This window comes from Capra hircus, chromosome 15 (genome assembly GCF_001704415.2).
Source record: "Capra hircus breed San Clemente chromosome 15, ASM170441v1, whole genome shotgun sequence".
Classification (NCBI taxonomy): Eukaryota; Metazoa; Chordata; class Mammalia; order Artiodactyla; family Bovidae; genus Capra; species Capra hircus.
The window spans coordinates 4,081,270-4,100,326 of record NC_030822.1 but is presented as its reverse complement, the minus strand read 5'-3'; the positions used below and the strand labels follow the sequence as shown (position 1 = coordinate 4,100,326).

Below are 19,057 nucleotides of genomic sequence, written 5' to 3'. Positions count from 1 at the left end.
TAAATTCAATAAATAAAATTTTAAAAAGATAAGATGAATTTTGAGACAATTGTCTGGGCATTTCAACCTACTGAATAAGCAATTAAAAGTAAAAGATACGTTAATGTGTATTATGTACCAGTTATGTAAGTGTTTTACAAATATCTACCTGTTTTCCCTCTAATCATCACAGAGTGGTTAAATGACTTTATCAAGATCATATAACCAGTTAGTATATATTTCATATGTAGCAAAGCTAAGATTTCAACCCAGTCACCTCTTACATAACTGCTATGCTCTTATCTGTTATTTTAAGCTACCTCCCGAGATCACAGATATTCTGTAGATTTATCCAGTTTATCTGTGGGAGCATTCTCCATAGAATTTTTCTCAGCTATACTTTCCTGTACATGAAAGAATATGATTTTAGGATCTGAAAAATAGGGGTTGGCCTATAAGGACTTTGCCAGCTCTTCTGGTTCAACCAGGACTTATCAACTCAACCAAATTCATTCTCTTTCATCTTGAAAGGAATTAGTACCATATCTTAAAGTGCACAGTTGTTAAAGGGTCACTGCCTCTTGAAGCATCGTACCTGAATAACATTCTCTAGCATCAATTAAAATTTTAATTATTTTTTAAATAAAGTGACAAAAAAAGAAAGCAAGCCAAAACATCACAGAAAATGCTTTAGCGGTGATTTTATTATCCTTATCTTTGCCTCTTTAGAAGGAAGAATGAAAGTATCCTTTGTTAATCAATCACTCAAATCAATTCATGTGTTCTGATGCCATCTATTTCAGATGAGAAAGACAAGAAAACCAAGAAGATGTTGGAGAATAATTGTACCATGCAGACTGAGTTCCTACTTGTTGGATTCACAGATTATCTACCTCTCAGAGTCACACTATTCTTGATATTTCTCATAGTCTATACACTAACTGTGGTGGGAAATGTAGGTTTAATAATTCTAGTTAATATCAATTCAAGCCTTCAAACCCCCATGTATTATTTTCTCAGCAACTTGTCTTTCTTAGACATCAGCTGTTCAACAGCAATCCTTCCTAAAATGCTGGCAAATTTCTTAGCATCCAAGAAAAGCATTTCCCTCTCTGGTTGTGCACTACAGGTGTTTTCTTTGGTTGTTTGCTGATGCTGAGTGCCGTATCCTGGCAGCAATGGCCTATGACCACTATGCAGCCATCTGCAGTCCACTGCTCTATTCTGCTCTTGTGTCTGGGAGGGTCTGTGTCTGCTGCATTGTGTTGGTGTACTTCAGTGGGGGTGTGACTTCACTGGTCCATGTCGGCCTCACATTCAGGCTGCCATTTTGTGGCTCCAATATCATCAACCATTTTTTCTGTGATATCTCGCCTCTCCTGGCTTTATCCTACACAGACACCTACATCAACGAGCTTCTGCTCTTTGCCTTGTGTGGCTTCATCCAGACCAGTGCTTTTGTGGTCATCTTTATCTTGTACTTCTGTGTCCTCCTCACTGTTTTGAGCATCAAGTCCTCAGGTGGAAGAAGCAGAACGTTCTCTACCTGTGCCTCCCATCTCTTGGCAATCAGCTTATTCTACGGAACACTCCTGTTTATGTATTTGCGTCCCACTATCAGCTACTCCCCGGACACTGACAAAGTAGTTGCAGCGTTTTATACTGTTGTTTTCCCCATGTTTGATCCAATAATCTACAGCTTCAGAGACAAAGATGTAAAAAGATACTGGATTCTTGGGGCTGGTGCACTGGGACGACCCAGAGAGATGGTACGGGGAGGGAGGAGGGAGGGAGGTTCAGGATGGGAAACACGTGTATGCTTGTGGTGGATTCATGTTGATGCATGGCAAAACCAATACAATATTATAAAGTAATTAACCTCCAATTAAAATAAATAAATTTATATTAAAAAAATAAAAAATAAAAAAGCATAGGCAAAAAAAAAAAAAACCCTCAGAAAGCTATTGGACAGAAACTGGACTTTCAAATGAATAGGAATTAAAGTTATTTAAGAATATTTAAGGCATAGCCTATCCTTCCAATCTGACAATCAGCTGTATATCACCCCATATGTCAAATATTTTAAACATTTCTGGCCTTTCAGAAATAAAAATAACTTTTCATCCTCCATACTGTAAAATGATTTTATCTTCTCTTACAAAAATTTACTTGCCAAAATTCTGCTCTATGAAACATTTCTGAATTAAAATAATAATTGCTCTTTGCACATTGATTTGTTATGTTCTTTATCAAGTAATATTGAAGGTATTTGTTGATTTGTCTGTCAACCTATCCTTATGAGAAAGTCCTTAGCAACTGGGAATATGTATCTCGGTTGATTTTTCCAAAACCTATGCAGCTAGGTGTAGGGCACTTGTGTGTATATATGTATATATATATATATAGTGAATAAATGGATGAATGGATCAGATGGATGGATAGAAGAGTGAGTAAATCCAGTTTTCTGTGTTTGGGAAAATAAGCCTAGATTCAGCACTTACAGAACATTTACCATCAGGGAAATCTAACATTACTCATGATGGATAATGGTGGTTACAATGGGTCTCAGAAAATCAGATAGAAGACACATATAGCGATAGTCACATTTATATTAGGAGAGAGTGAAATTATAGCACATATTTTCTCTTTAGGCTAGATTGGTTATCATAATAGACATTCACTGTGGATACCTGGTGAAGATCATAAAGACTATTAACTGCATACATTACTAATTCTTTACACATATGTTCCTGACTCTGTCTTCAGGAAGTGAAGTTGCTCAGTCATGTCCGACTCTTTGTGACCCCGTGAACTGTAGCCCACCAGGCTCCTCCGTCCATGGGATTCTCCAGGAAAGAATACTGGAGTGGGTTGCCATTTCCTGCAGGAAGAGGTCAACAATTGTTTTGATCACTGTATTCTGTAAATTGACAGTGTAAATCAACTGAAGTATAAATACTTCTTTCTCTGGATTCAGTTTTGATGATCAGACTTTTTTGGGGTTGCTTTTAATCCTTGAGTCCTAATTTCTGTTTTATCTTGACAGAGTTGAAGGGAAACACTGTGTAAATATGAACATATAATACTGTTCATTTGGTAGTAACTGTGGAGCTATAAATGACTGGATTTGTTACAAGATTATAACCCTGAAAATAAAGACAATAAAATATTGCCACTGAAATGAGTTGGTTTGAAGTATAAATTAACTAATATATGAAATCTTTCTAGTATATGTATAATTTGAGAATCAAATGATCAAATATGTCCCTTGGACTGCAAGGAGATCCAAGCAGTCCATCCTAAAGGAAATCAGTTCTGAATATTCATCGGAAGTACTGATGCTAAAGTGAAATTCCAATACTTTGGCCACCTGATGTGAAGAACTGACTCATTGGTAAAGACCCTGATGCTGGGAAAGATTGAAAGCGGGAAGAGAAGAGGACCGCAGAGGATGTGATATTTGGAAAGGATCACTGATTTGATGGGCATGAGTTTGAGCAAGCTTCGGGAGTTGGTGATGGACAGGGAAGCCTGGCGTGCACAGTCCATGGAGCTTCAAAGAGTCAGACATGACTCAGCAATGAACTAACTGAACTTGATTTAGCATAGTTTCATTCTCTAACTCATTGATATAATTTCATTCTCTAAGTCATTACAGATTTCACTATGCAATATATGTATGTAATATTCATATAGGAAGAAAAAATATATATACACATATATTTTCCTTTCTCTCCTTATTCTACAATGATGGAAACTACACTAGAGAGCATTTTTAAAAATGTATTTGGGCATTTAATCGTAAATCTGGACAAACAAGTTTCTGCTTCTTATGATTAACAAGAAAATTGTGGCATGTTTTCTGCTCTATGAGAGATAATAGCAATGATACATTCAAACACATAAATGGAGATTAATTGATAATAAATATAAATCTTTGTAATTTCCTACAGTTGACTATTTAATGCAAGTGAAAATGAAAATTATATAATTAGAGACACAGTAAATACAAATAAGCTTCAACAATAATTTTGTTTCATACAATTTAAAAAATATGTACATTGTAGTTAAAATGAATGAATGAAAATCCTTTGTGGAGAAAAAAAGGAAAGGGGAATATAATTAGCTTAATTATTCTCAGTGACTGTGATGAAAAATCTTGAATCAGAACTGAGTCAGATACTAAATCCGATACTGTGCTTAAGAAGGAAAAAAATACATATATAAGATTAATAAAGTGGATAAGTGAGGAGTGAAAACAGTAGTATAGTTAATGCTATAAAATATATAGGAGTAATAAGGTAGATGAGTGATGAGTTAAAAAAATAATCAAAGATGAGTTAAAACCACCACGTTCCTTGGTGGTCCAGTGGTTAAGAATCTGCTTTGCAATGCAGGGGACACTGGTTTGATCCCTGGTCCAGGATGACCTCACATGCCATGGAGAAATTAAGCCCATGAGTGTGCCACAGCTAATGAGCCCGGGCTCTGGAGCACACGAGCTGCAACTACTGAAGCCCACGCCCCCAGAGGCTGTGCTCCTCAACAAGAGAAGCCTCTGCAATCAGAAGCCCTCACACCACAACTAGAGAAGAGCCCCCACTCACCATGCGGAGGGGCTAAAGAAAGTCCGTGCACAGCAACAGCATCCATCACAGTAAAAATAAATGAATAATAAATAAATGTTAATTTTAAAATGACAGGAGCCTCAATAAGTCCTTAAAATAATGCAACTATTGTTTAATCAGTTGTCACAATGATTTACAATGTAAAAAATTTAATTGTAAAACGAAGTTTGTAGGAGTCAGACACCAGTGATATAGATCAGAAGAAAATTAAAAATTTAAAACCAAACATGTACCCATGTCCATACAGATCCTTTATCATGAACTGTCTTCAGCTACTCTCAAGACTGAAGACTGATTATTTCTATAGGAGTTTGTCTGTGTGTGTGTGTGTGTGTGTGTGTGTGTGTGATGCATGATGTATAAGTCCTAATCATTTGACTCCAGTGATTTAAATTTAAAATTTAAATTTAAATTTAAACTCATTTGAACGAAGTATAATTCTGTGTACACTCATTTCCATACCCTAACTACTAAGGAAAAGGTAATTGGAAAAGAAATCTATCAGCTAATCACTAGGCCATATTTTATACATGATTAGAGATGTTTTTGAAAAAAAAATTACAGAAATAGAATTTTCAACTAAGTTAATATGTTTTGAGCACTAATATGCATGTGTGTGCATGCTAAATCTCTTCAGTTGTGTCTGCCTCTTTGGGACCCTTTGGGACAGAGCCCACTAGGCACCTCTGTCCACGGGATTCTCCAGGCAAGAAGACTGGAGTGAGTTGCCATCCCCTCTCCAGGGAGTCTTCCAGACCCAGGGATCCTACCACGTCTCGTACGTCCCCTGCATTGGCAGGCAGGTTCTTTACCACTAGCGTCACCTGGGAAGCCAAAGGAGTGTGCAAACACCAAAGCATGGTGTAAACTTGAATGAAGTAGAATCCTTCAATTTAATGAATTCATCATTTGCTGGACTTTCACCAGCAAACAAAAGCAAAGAAAACATTTATTTACATGTTAAATAAGTGATACATTTGCTACATATTGTGGAGAGCACAAAATGACTGAGTAAATTCTTATCTCAAAGAGCTTATAATATTTTTGGAGAGAAATATTATAAACACATATATACTTTTAAAATTACTTCATAAAATATATCTTTGCTTCCTTTCAATAAACATTTAAATATGACTGCCCAATTCTTCTCATTTCTACTCAATGATTCATGCACAGTGAAGGCAGGGAAGGAGACTCAAGAGTGAGGGGATATATATATATATATAATAAGTGATTCACTCTGTTGTACAGCAGAAATTAACACAACATTGTAAAGCCATTACACTACAATATAAATAAATACATATCTTAAAAGTCAATAAATATTTTAAGGGAGCCATCAAAATGATAGCACTTCATGCAGATGTTAACTTGATGAATTCATTAACATTTAATGTCCAAAGAATTACAAACTGAGAATCTTATGTATCAAACACACAGCCATCTTAGATTTCAATGATAAAGGAATAATCAAAGATAATATTTTTAAATGTACACAGAAAGTGTCAAAAAGAACATAAGAAATGTCAGAAATATTGCTTATGTACATAAACACACATATATACATAACTGTCAATCTAGAAGAACACATACAAAATGCTTAATAGCTTCTAGGGCTTTTCTATTTCCTTAAATTTTTCAATATTTTTGTCCAATATTTAACACTGTCCACTCTAAATCCAAAATTGTGAGGTGTTGAGTGTTGCCTTAGATGTTTGTGTGTTTGTCCATTAAATCAACCAAAAATAATTCTTAAAACACAACTGAATGTTCATCAAAAGAAAACATTGTGCCCTGAAAATGAGGGATATCAGTATTTTACTGATAAGGGCCAGGATTTATTAGTACTGCCTTAAAAGCTTTACATGAATGAACTGATTTGATCTTTACAGTAACTACGTGTGCATGTGTATTTAGTTGCTCAGTCGTAGCCCACCAGGCTTCTCTATCCATGGAATTTTCTAGGCAAGAACACTGGAGTGGGTTGCCATTTCCTCTTCAGGCGATATTCCTGACCCAGGGATGGAAAGCTTGTCTCCTGTCTATTGTTTACCACTGAGCCACCTGAGAAGCCCCTTATAGTAACTATATGGACCTCGAATTGTTATTTATCTAATGCAGTTTAAAAAATTGAGGCTTATATTTTCAGTGATTTTTTTTTAAAGTGTTACATAAGTTATAGAACAGCAGGCCTAGAATCTAATTTCTGGAATGTTTGGTTCTAAAGCAAGTGCTCATAATCACTCTGCTACAATGCTTCTCTATAAAGTAAAGGAAATTATTTCTGAGATCAGTATCATCGTCCCCAAAACTGAACTCTGTTTCATCATAAAATTCAGTGAAGTTGGATTATGCATTGGAATATGTGACACAGTTTAAAAGCTGGCAAGTATACTTGTTCATTTATGAAATCAATTGCCCTTAAAAATGTATGTATTTAGACCACAGTTTGACATGCTTCATTGGTTTCCAATTATAATATAGTTTTATAAAGGCATATTCTTAGAAATATGAGATATTATATTTAGTCAGGCAACACTGGTTCAACAGAATAAATAGATAAAAACTTCTATTTGCTTCTGGAGAGACAGCAAGGAAACACAATGTAGGAATGAAAAAAAATGAGCTTTGAAATTTAACATCACTCTTATTTTAGTTGTTTGGAGTCCTTTCTTTTCTGCATGACTCTACTGAGAGCACTTTTCACTTCCTTGTTTCTAAGACTGTATATGAGTGGATTCAGCATGGGGATGACAATAGTATAAAAAACAGAAGCCACTTGATCCTTTCCCAAAGAGTAGGACTTACTTGGTTTTAAGTAAGTGAAAATCATAGTGCCATAGAAGATGGTGACTGCCAGGAGATGGGAGGCGCAGGTAGAGAAGGCTTTCTGCTTCCCTGAAGTGGAAGTGATTTTCAGAATAGTAAACAGGATGGACGAATAAGACACAGATATTGTGATAAGAGACACCAGTAGGGTGGAACCGGCAGAAATGAATATGATGATTTCAATGCCACGTGTGTCACTGCAGGACAGGGGTAAAATTGCCCTTCCATCACAGTAAAAGTGATAAATTTCATTTGAGTTGCAGAAATGCAATCTACTCATGCACGGAACACTGACAGAGGTATCCATAAAGCCAATCAAATAGGATCCAAAGACGAGAGAGCAGCAGCGCCTGGTGGACATAACAACGGGGTAATGCAGAGGGCTGCAGATGGCTGCATAGTGATCCTAGGCCATGGAGGAGAGAAGAACACACTCAGTGGCACCCAAGAAGACAAAGAAAGACAGCTGCATGAAGCAGTTCAGGTAAGAAACATACTTGCTGGAAGTCAGTAAGTTGGCTAAGGTTTTAGGGGTGATGACACTTGAGTAACTGAGGTCAAGAAATGATAAGTGACTGAGGAAAAAATACATGGGGCTGTGAAGCTGGGGGTCCAGGCGGATTATCAGGATCATCCCCACATTCCCCAGCACAGTCATCAGGTATATCAGGAGGAAGAGGGTGAAGAGGACCAGCCGGATCTCTTCAGAGTCTGTCAGTCCCATGAGGATGAAGTCAGACACCTGTGTGATATTCCTTCTGCCCATAGTGTTCAAATGCTCCAAAATGTTGAGAAATCAGCATTGATACATAGAAAGAATTACTTCAAAAAATTGTGTTTTCAGAAACATCATGATATAATTAGTTTAGTTTAACGTTTCTAGAAAGTGGTAATAATGAGGGATGTAGGGAATTGGAATAAAAAAATCTTAGTTGATGGCCAAATGTAGAAAGAGAGGTAAGTAAATATTTCGATATAATATAGTAAAAGCTAGTATATTGAATAATTAGAATAGCTGATGCTGCTTTAAATGATTCTCATTATTAAAGCATTTAATTCCCCTGAGGTTATACATACGTAGTACCATTTGTCCCATTCTTCATATGAGAAAAAGAGCACAAATTTTAAGTAACTGAATCAGAGTCAGAACTCCTAAATGTTGGATTTGTAATTCTACCAAGATAGACTGACCTCAGAAGGAATGCCAACAATACTATATTCTTATTAATATTGATTTTAGCAAACCTGTGAAAGAATGTTAGATATAATATATATACACATATAATAAACAATGATAGAATAGTCTTAATGCACCATGTACTGTTCTTTTTTCCTAATATATTTAATATGAAATATAAATTTCAACCTTAGTATATTTCAGTAGGTTATGTTAAAATTATAGAGCATATATTAATATTAATCTTCAAATATAGTGATATTTTCCAAATTAATCACTCAAAATGTAATTTCTTCCATAATTGGGTTTCTAAACATGCGCATTGATTGCAGACCCTGATTACATCAACTCTGTATTTCTGATTCCACAAATTTTGACATTTCTTAGGGAAAAGTTTAACTGATATCAGTGAACATATTCTTCTGAAAATATCTCCATTTTATTTGATTCTACCTAAAGTCTTCTAATTTTGAGAATAATACTCACTGGGAGCCAAGGCTGGTGAAAATAAACTTCTTCCAATGTTGTCTATCTAGAAGTATGTCAACCTCAAATTTTGCTCACAAAAAAAAAGAAAGAAAGAAAGAAAGAAAAACATGTCAGTTGACAATTTCTGTAATACACTTGTTTTCTTTGAGATAAGTTCTTTTTTAAGTATTAATGTAGTCATTCTGTTTTATTCTGAGGGAAAAATAAATCAAACTAGAAATTTTATTCAGTCTCTGATCAAATGTAAAAGTTTCCAGGAAGTTATGCCTGAAAAGAAATTCAGGAATCCACTTTTCAGGTACATCAGCAAACAGCAGGCTTTTCATCTCATCCTAATATTTCCAGAGTACTTCATACACTGGGAATTGTTAATAATGAAATGTTTGCTCATCCCTGTGAATCAATTATCAAGAAAGATTTCTTTGCCTGTCTACAGGGACAAAGGTTCAAGGACCGAAAGCGGCTATGATAGGATTGGATTTGAGAAGCTAGTTGTCTTTTCCCTTAGGAGCCACAAAATGAAAAGCCTAAAGGTTTGGTCTACCTTTGTGATGCTCTAAATTTATGCCCAGGGTGGTAGAGAAACTATTTCTAGAGAAATATCTACTCTATGACTGAAATCATCAGGGGCAGAATGATACATTTTGACGATAAAACTTTTATATTTAAAGGTATAATACTATTAAGTGAGTAAATATGTTTGCTAAAAAGAAAACTAGAATATTCAAAGAATGAAACGAAAACAATTCAAAACTGTTGTAACAATTTAATGAATTTCTCCCAATTATTTTTGTTGTGGCGTGCTTACCTATATACCTCTAGATTTGCATAAGCATTATCATACTGTATATTCAGTATCCACTCTCATTTTATACCTAAAAGCCACCTCAAAAACCATGATAAATGCAAAAATATGAGGAGAAAGTTTTTCTTATTTAATATTTTCTAACATTGAAACTCATTACTCAGACATTGTGCTTAGAAGAAAAAAACTGATAAATTAATTTAAAAACTTGATAAATTAATTTAAAAAGCTGTTAAATTAATAAAGGGAATGAGTGATGAGTTAAGACAGTATCAATAAGTCCCTAAAATAATTCATAGTATGTTTCATCCGTTGTCATTTACAATATTTTGTAATGTAAAATATTTCATTGTAAAATGAATTTTGCTGGTTATCAGGTACTAGTCATACGTATCTGAGAAGAAAATTAAAAATTTAAACCAAATGTATATATGTGCATACCCAGATCCTTTCACATGAATTGTCTCCAACTATCCCAAGACTAAAGATCAATTATCACTACAGGAAGTTTCTTTTTGATGTATGATACACAAGAAGTCCTAACCAGTTGACTCCAATGATCTAAAATCATATGAACAGTACAGATCTATGCACACTCATTTCCATATCCTAAACATTAAAGAAAAATATAATTTTGAAAAGAAGTCTATTAATCCCTATGCCATTTTTAATATACCAGTAAGCAATGCTTTTGAGTTGGACATGACTAAGTGACTGAACTGAGCTGAATGTTTTTGAAAGAATTCTAGATAGAATTTTCAACTGAACTAATGTTTTTTGAGTGCTAATATGCACAGGACTGTCCAAATTCCAAGGCAAGGTATAAACATGAATAAAGTAGAATCATTGATCTTAATAAATTCATCACTTTGCTTCTACAAGTCAAAAAGAGAAAAGTAAATATTTACTTATTACAATTATTATAAATATTACATATGTGTTTGCTCCATGCTGTGGAGAGCAATAGTCAAACTATGACTAAACAGACTCATCTCTCAAAAAACTTACAATCTTGTCTGAGAGAAATATAAGCACACATACTTTCTCCTAAAAGTACTTTATGGATTATCTTCAGTTCTTTTCCATAAATGTTTAAATAGGATTACCCAACTTTCATTACTTCTCAGTGATTCATGCACAGTGAAAGCAGTACTGAGGGTTTCATCTTTTCAGGGCCATTTTGTATCAGTGCTGAAGAGAGTACATTAAACAGGGTTTATGTTCAAGTCTCTTTTCAAGGAAAAATAAAAGGAAAACCCAGTTTCTATTTTTAATAATATAGATTTAATGAAAAATTTCTGCCCAGTCTGAAGGAACGAGAATCTCTAAATATACCCCAAAGAGCCTCAGGAATATTTTACAGCTGGTACTTTTATGTTTATGCACATGCACACAAACAGGCACGTTGTTGTTGCTGTTCAGTTGCTAAGTTGTGTACAACCCTTTACGACTGTGTGGATGGCAATAAAGCATGTCTTTACTTCCCTGTCTTCACTATCTCCTGGAGCTTGCCCAAACTCAAGTCCACTGAGTTGGTGATGCCATCCAACCATCTCATCCTCAATTATCCCCTTCTCCTCTTGTCTTCAGTCTTTCCCAGCATAAGTGTCTTTTCTAATGAGTTGGTTCATCACATCAGGTGGCAAAAATAGTGGAGCTTCACTTTCATTATCAGTCCTTCCAATGAATATTCAGAGTTGATTTCCTTTAGGAGTGACTGGTTTGATCTCCTTGCTGCCCAGGGGACTCTCAAGAGTCTTCTCCAGCACACAGTTTGAAAACATCATTTCTTCAGTGCTCATCATTCTTCATGGTTCAACTCTCACATCCATGCATGACTACTGGATAAACCATAGATTTGACTATATGGACATGTGTCCACACAGTGATGTCTCTGCTTTTTAATACACTGTCTATACTCTGGTTGCTCTTCAGATCATATAAATCTTTTACCTTTTAATATGCTAACTATGTTTGTCCTATATTTTCTTCCATGTCTTAGCTTTTCTTCCATGGAACAAGTGTCTTTTAATTTCATGGCAGTAGTCATCATCCACAGTGATTTTGGAGCCCAAGAAAATAAAATCTGTTACTGTTTGCATTTTTCCCCATCTATTTGCCATGAAGTGATGGGACTGGATGCTGTGATCTTAGTTTTTTGAATGTTGAGTTTTAAGCCAGGCTTCTCACTCTCCTCTTTCAACTTTATCAAGAGGGTCTTAAGTTCCTCTTTGCTTTCTGCTTTAGGATAGTATCATCTCCACATCTGAAGTTGTTGATGTGTCTCCCGGCAATCTGGATTCCAGCTTGTGCTTCATCCAGCAGTGCATTTCACAAGATGTTCTCTGCATAGACATTAAACAAGCAGGCTGAAAATATATAACCTTTACATACTCCTTTCCCAATTTTGAACCAATCCATTGTTCCATGTCTAGTTCTAACCATTGCTTCTTGACCAGCATACAGGTTTCTCAGGAGGCAGGTAAAGTGTCTGGTATTCCCATCTCTTGAAGAATTTTCCACAGTGTGTTGTGATCCATACAGTCAAAAGTTTTAGCATAGTCAATGAAGCAGTAGTAGAAGATTTTCTGAAATTCTCTTGCTTTTTCTCTGATACAATGGATATGGGCAATTTGATCTCTGGTTCCTCTGCCTTTTCTAAATCCAGCTTGTACATCTGGAAGTTCTCGGTTCACATACTATTGAAGCTATCTTGAAGGATTTTGTATTACCTTGCTAGGATGTGAAATGAGGGCAACTGTATTGTAGTTTGAACTTTCTTTGGCATTGCCATTCTTTGGCTTTGGAATGAAACTGAACTTTTCCCGTACTGTGACCATTGCTGAGTTTTCCAAATTTGCTGACGTATTGAGTATAACATTTTAACAGCATCATGTTTTAGGATTTTAAATGGCTTGGCTGGAATTCCATCACCTCCACTAGCTTTGTTCATAGTGATGCTTCCTAAGGCCCACTAGACTTCACACTCCAGGATGTCTGGCCCTAGGTGAGTGACTATGCCATTGTGGTTATCTTGGTCATTAAGAACTTTTTGTACAGTTCTTCTGTGGATTCTTGTCACGTCTTCTTACTCTCTTTTACTTCTGTTAGGTCCTTTCTGTTTCTATTTATTGTGCCCATCTTTTGCATGAAGTGTTCCCTTGTTATCTCTAATGTTTAAAAGTTATCAACTCTTTGCACTTAGAGAGGCACATTATAAGGATTAAGAAATAAAATTCTGCTGTTTTATGCTGTAACTCACTGCATAACTTGGACAAACTCTGGGAGATGGTGAGGGACAGGGAAGCCTGACGTGCTGCAGTCTATGGAGTCATCAAGACTTGATATGAATTGGCAGCTGAACAACAACCACTGCATAAATGTATCCCTTTATTTTGATATCAAGGTAAAATCATAGTTTGTCAGATAGACTAGAAAAATAAAAAATGCCCATAAATATAAGAAGAGGTAATATGCTTTTACCAGCTGTGCAGCACTGGAGCAAGTAGTGAAGGGGAGATACCCCACATCCAAAGTGAGCAGCAGCCATGATGAGAACCACATGTCCAAGGTCAGAGAAACCCCAGTAAGACAGTAGGAGCTGGAGTGGTGGGGAGGAGATACCCCATATACAAGGGTCAAAGGAGAAGTCCCAGCAAGACGGTAGGAGGGATGAATTTGCATTAAGAATCAAACTCCATTTCCACCAGAGGTGATCAGAGGGCTCAAACAAACATCGTGAGCACTGGGACCCAGGGACGCCACAGAGACTGAGATAGAACTGTGTTTGGGCATCTCCTGTGGGTTACGGGTCATCAGTGGACTGTGCAGGGACAGGGGCTCTGGTTGCAGCAGACCTGGGTACGGCATAAGTCTTCTTAGAGGAGGTCCCCATTAATCCCACAATAGAGCCACAAGAACTTACACAGGACTGGGAAATAGACTCTTGGAGGGCACAAACAGAACCTTGTGCACCAAGACCCAGGAGAAAGGAGCAGTGACCCGACAAGAGACTGACCCAGACTTGCCTGTGGGTGTCCAGGAGTCTCCAGCAGAGTTGTGGGTCAGCGGTGGCCTGTTGCAGGGTTGGGGGCTCTGAGTGTAGCAGTACATGCATGAGCTTTTTTGAGGAGGTTGCCATTGTCTTCATTACTTCCACCATAGTTTGGCCCCAGGTGAATAGCAGGGAAGGAACACAGCTACACCCATTAAAAAAAAAAAAAAGGATTAAAAATTTACAGAGCATGGCCCGGCCCATCAGAACAACACCCAGTTTCCCTCTCAGTCAGTCTTTCCCATCAGGAAGCTTCCATAAGCCTCTTATCTTTCTCCATCAGAGAAAACCACAAGCTGACTGAAAACCACAAGCAAAGAAAACTAACTGATCTAATGACATGGACCACAACCTTGTCTAACTCAATGAAACTATGAGCCATCCATGTAGGGCCACCCAAGACGGATGGGTCATGGTGGAGAGTCCTGACAAAATGTGGCCCACTGGAGAAGGGAATGGCAAACCACTTTAGTATTCTGACCTTAAGAACTCCATGATAGTATGAAAAGGCAAAAAGTTAGGACACTGAAAGATGAACTCCCCAGGTCAGTAGGTGCCCAATATGCTACTGGAGATCAGTGGAGAAATAACTCCAGACAGAATGAAGACACGGAGCCAAAGCAAAAACAACACCCCGTTGGGCATGTGACTGGTGATGAAAGCAAGGTCTGATGCTGTAGAAAGAAACATTGCATAGGAACCTGAAATGTTAGGTCCATGAATCAAGGCAAATTGGAAGTGGTCAAACAGGAGATGGCAAGAGTGAATGCAAAATTTTAAGAATAAGTGGAAAATGGACTGGAATGGGTGAATTTAACTCAGATGACCATTATAGCTACTACTTTGCACCAGAATCCCTTAGAAGGAATGGAGTAGCCATCATAGTCAACAAAAGAGTCTGAAACCCAGTACTTGGATGCAATCTCAAAAATGACAGAATGATCTCTGTTCGTGTCCAAGGCAAACCATTCAATATCATGGTAATCCAAGTCTATTCCCTGACCATTAATGCTGAAGAAGCTGAATTTGAATGGTTCTATGAAGACCTACAAGACCTTCTAGAACTAACACCCAAAAAAGAGGTCCTTTTCATTTTAGGGGACTGGAATGCAAAAGTAGGAAGTCAAGAAACACCTGGAGTAAGAGGCAAATTTAGCCTTGGAGTACAAAATGAAGCAGGGTAAAGGCTAATAGTTTTTCCAAAAAAAAAACCCAAAAAACAAACAAAAAAAACAAAAACGCACTCTTCATAGCAAGCACCCTCTTCAAACAACACAAGAGAAGACTTTACACATGGACATCACCATATGTTCAACACCGAAATCAGATTGATTATATTCTTCACAGCCAAACTTGGACAAGCTCTATACATTCAGCAAAAACAAGACTAGGAGCTGACTGTGACTCACGTCATGAAGTCCTTATTGCCAAATTCAGATTTAAATTGAAGAAAGTAGGGAAAACCACTAGACCATTCAGGTATGACCTAAATCAAATCCCTTATGATTATACAGTGGAAGTGAGAAATAGATTTAAGGGGCTAGATCTGATAGACAGACTGCTTGAGAACTATGGATGGAAGTTTGTAACATTTTACAGGAGATACGGATCAAGATCATCCCCAAGAAAAAGAAATGCAAAAAAACAAAATGGCTGCCTGAGGAGGCCTTACAAATAGCTGTAAAAATAAGAGAAACAAAAAGCAAAGAAGAAAAGGAAAGATATACCCATTTGAATGCAGAGTTCCAAAGAATAGCAAGGAGAGAAAAGAAAGCATTCCTCAGCCATCAGCATAAAGAAATACAGGAAAACAATAGAATGGGAAAGACTAGGGATCTCTTGAAGAAAATTAGACATACCAAGGGAATATTTCATGCAAAGATGGGTTCAATAAAGGATAGAACTGGCAAGGACCTTACAGAAGCAGAAGATATTAAGAAGAGGTGGGAATAATACACAGAGCTATACAAAAAAGAACTTCACGACACAGATAATCATGAAGGTGTGATCACTCACATTTACCTTGATCCAGACATCCTGGAATGTGAAGTCAAATGGGCCTTAGAAAGTATCACTACAAACAAAGGTAGTGGAGGTTATGTAATTCCAGTTGAGCTATTTCAAATCCTAAAAGATGATGCTTTGAAAGAGCTACACTCAATGTGCCAGCAAATTTGGAAAACTCAGCAGTGGCCACAGGACTGGAAAAGGTCAGTGTTCATTCCAATTGCAAATAAAGGCAATGAAAAAGAATGCTCTAACTACCACACAATTGCACTCATCTCAAATGCTAGTAAAGAATGTTCAAAATTCTCCAAGCCAGGCTCAACAATACAAAAACCGTGAAATTCCATATATTCCAACTGGTTTTAGAAAATGCAGAGGAACCAGAGATAAAACTGCCAACATCCTTTGGATTATCAAAAAAGCAAGATTTCCCAAAAACATCGATTTCTGCTTTATTGGCTATGCCAAGGCCTTTGATTGTTGATCACAGTAAACTGTGGAAAATCGTTCAAGAGATGGAAATACCAGACCATCTGACCTGCCTCTTGAGAAACCTATATGCAGGTCAGGAAGCAACAGTTAGAACTGAACATGGAACAATGGACTTGTTCCAAATAGGACTAGGAGTACATCAAGGCTGTATATGGTCACCCTGCTTATTTAACTTATATGCAGGGTACATCATGAGAATTGCTGGGCTGGATGAAACACAAGCTTGTATCAAAACTGCCAGGAGAAATATCAATAATGTCATATATGCAGATGACACCACTCTTATGGCAGAAAGTGAAGAACTAAAGAACATCTTGATGAAAGTAAAAGAAGAGAGTCAAAAAGTTGGAAACAGTGGCATACTTTAATTTTGGGGGCTCCTGAATCACAGATAGCTGCAGATGGTAACTGTAGCCAGGATATAAAAAGATGCTTTCTCCTTGGAAAAAAAGTTATGACCAACCTAGACAGCATATTAAGAAGCAGAGACATTACTTTGTCAACGATTGTCCACCTAGTCAAAGCTATGGTTTTTCCTGTAGTCAGGTATGGATGTGAGAGTTGGATTATAAATAAAGCTGAGTGCTGAAGAACTGATGCTTTTGAACTGTGTTGTTGGAGAAGACTCTTGAGAGTCCCTTCAACTGCAAGTAGTTCCAACCGGTCGATTCTAAAGGAAATCAGTCCTGATTATTCTTTGGAAGGACTGATGTTGAAACTGAAACTCCAATACTCTGGCCACCTAATGCAAAGAACAGATTTATCACAAAAGACCCTGATGCTGGGAAAGATTGAAGGAGGGAGGAGAAGGGGATGATAAAGGATGAGATGGTTGGATGGGATCATTGACTCAATGGACAAGAGTTTGAGTAAACTCTAGCAGTTGGCGCTGGACAGGGAGGCCTGGTGTGCTGTAGTCTATGTGGTCACAAAGAGTCGAACACAACTGAGCGGCTGAACTGAACTGAATATGCTTTTAAAAGAGGAGAAAGGTGCCAAAAAGTGTATTCTTAATCAAATGCAAGTGAAAAAAAATTAACAGCAGCTGTAAATATAAAATTTAGAAATGATGAATATCAGAGCAAAAATAAGCAAAGATATTAATTTCATGGCATTCAAATATGAAGGGAATTTTTTAAATAAAGTAAGGGAAAATAATGCAAGACAAATTTTTCTAGGGTTTTAAATTAGTAAAATTTATTTATTTATTTTAATGTTTATTTCCTAAAAGACAGTTTAACTTTATTTTTAACATTTTGAAAGTACGTTATAAAAAATAAACAGAAGATGGTGGAGGAATAGGACGGGGAGACCACTTTCTCCCCCACAAATTCATCTAAGATCATTTGAACACTGAGCACATTCCACAAAACAACCTCTGAACACTGGCGGAGGACACCAGGCACCCAGAATGGCAGCCCATTGTCTTCAAAATGAGGTAGGACAAAATATACATAAAAAAAGAGACACAAAAGAGTTAGGGACAGAGACCCATCCAGGGGAGTAAGTCGTGAAAGAGGAGAAATTTCCAAACAGCAGGAAACCCTCTCACCAGCAGGTCTGTGGGGAATTTTGGAATCTCAGAGGGCAACATGACTGGGAGGGAAAAATTAAATAGATAAAACCTGCAGAATACCCGTGTAACCACAACTCCCAGTGGAGAAGTAGCCCAGATGCTCCTGTCTGCAACCAGCAAGTGGGGGCTGAACAGGGAGTCACGGGCTGCATGCTTAGGGTAAGAACCAGGCCTGAATGCCCTGAGGACAATCTGAAGGAGCTAATGTGAGATAACAACTCAAACTGTGGGATAGCCAGAGAGAGAGAGAGGAAAATAAGAATCCAATCGTCAGCACCCATTTTACTTAGGACTGTGATTACTGGCTTGATTGCCTTCTCCCCATTTTGACTCTCTTTTTTTCTCCCCCAGGTCCCCTCTATCTCCTCCCTCTCCCTTCTCTTCTCTACCCAACTCTGTGAATCTTTTTTGGGGGTCCTAGTTTGTAGAGAACACTTTGGGAACTGATTACTGGCTAGATCTGTCTCTCTCCTTCAGACTCCCCCTCTTCTCCTGGTCACCTCTATCTCCTTCCTCCCTCTTCTCTATGTAACTCCGTGAACCTCTCTGAGGGTCCTGACTGTGGAGAGCACATAGGGAATTAATTACTGGCCAGATTGCTCTCTCCCCTTTTGATTCCCCCTCTTTTCCTCCTGGTCACCTCTATCTCCCTCCTCCTTCTCTTCTCCACGTAACTCTGCGAACCTCTCTCAGTGTCCTTCACTGTTGAGAATCTTTTCTCCTTTAACCTAGATGTTTTATTATTGGTGCTGTATAGATGGAGAAGTCTTGAGGCTACTGTAAGAATAAAACTGAAAACCAGAGGCAGGAAGCTTAAATTCAAAACTTGAGAACACTGGAAAACTCCTGACTCCAGGGAACATTAATCAACAGAACTCATCTAAAAGCCTCCATAAATCCACTGAAACCAAGATACATCCAAGAGCCAATAAGTTCCAGAGCAAGACTTACCACACTAATTCTCCAGCAATGCAGAAACATAGCCCTGAGCATTAATATACAGGCTACCCAAAGTCACACC

At 37.4% G+C, this 19,057-nt stretch overlaps 2 pseudogenes; one reads left to right on the top strand and one right to left on the bottom strand.

Annotated features, from left to right (window-relative positions):
- On the top strand, nucleotides 809-3,031 carry LOC102177455 (annotated as a pseudogene).
- On the bottom strand, nucleotides 7,255-8,202 carry LOC106502921 (annotated as a pseudogene).